Below are 1,102 nucleotides of genomic sequence, written 5' to 3'. Positions count from 1 at the left end.
TGTGAAATGATTACATATTAAGATAAGAGATGGCGCAGTATTACATTGTTTAATTACAATGTACATTCTGCATACTTAGCTGATAAATTCAAAATATTTTCAAAGATTAAATTCGAATTATAAAGAAAAGAAACTTTTAGACATTACGACGTCATTAGCTTTTCCAGACAGAAAAAAAAATCATTGTACTATAAGATTGTCCATGTGGGAATACTAATGGCCTATTATAAGAAAGAGCCCCAAGAAATCTTAAGACAAGCTAAACATAAATTCTACTATTTCCATATATGTGATATTTTGAAAGTCTTATATAACTGAGGTTCACCCCCAGATACTCGCTTCGACGGTAAATATATTAAAATTGGAACGATATAGAGACGAGCAGGATGACTCCTGCGCAAGAATGACATAAAACGCTCCCCACAAATTCTGCAAATACTGCCACGTCACAAGCAAAACAAATGATGGGAACAGCGAATCCCTACAGACACACTTATCGAATGCCACGCCGATGCATGGCAAAGAATTTGTTGCACTTAATTTTCTGTGCGTATCGTAGCGATTAACCCAAGGGATAGGAAATCGACCTCAAATAACCAAAATTGAAAAAGGAATTACCATTTCCACAACGTGCTGTCTCTTTTAGTATGATACCAGTGGAAGGAAAAAACGACTGTCAGTAGCAAATCTGGACATACGGTTCAGGTTTACATGCATAGTGTTACAGCAAATTCTCCATCGATTTCTTCTTCTACGTTCTATGCTTTCTTAGGGAAAGAAATTGCACTGACAATAGAACAGACGTCCTATTTTGTTTATTGGCGATTTTGTTTCAATTTTTCGACCTTATACGGAATGAACGAACATGACGAAGGACACTTTGACCAATATTAGCTGTATGTACAGTCACGGACATTTCTGGATTGTAGCAATGCCATTAACATTCAACGGAATTGTTACAACCCAGAAGTGTCCGTGAACGTACAAGATGAAACTTGCATTTCGTGAAACTGAAGTGATCCTCAACTGAGGCTACTTTGAGTGTCACTAAACGGAACATTGCTCCAGAGATTTGCTTCCTGAACTGTTTTCATTACAAACT

General features: G+C 36.8%; 1 non-coding gene across 1 annotated transcript; it reads left to right on the top strand.

Moving 5' to 3' along the window:
- Positions 1-331: 331 nt before the first annotated feature.
- On the top strand, positions 332-441 carry LOC145984579 (U6 spliceosomal RNA). Its single transcript, XR_014441367.1, has one exon. It is a non-coding gene; the product is annotated as a U6 spliceosomal RNA (small nuclear RNA).
- Positions 442-1,102: the final 661 nt, after the last annotated feature.

This window comes from Lepisma saccharinum, chromosome 2 (genome assembly GCF_977018435.1).
Source record: "Lepisma saccharinum chromosome 2, izLepSacc3.1, whole genome shotgun sequence".
Lineage (NCBI taxonomy): Eukaryota > Metazoa > Arthropoda > Insecta > Zygentoma > Lepismatidae > Lepisma > Lepisma saccharinum.
This window is presented reverse-complemented; position numbering and strand designations above follow the sequence as displayed.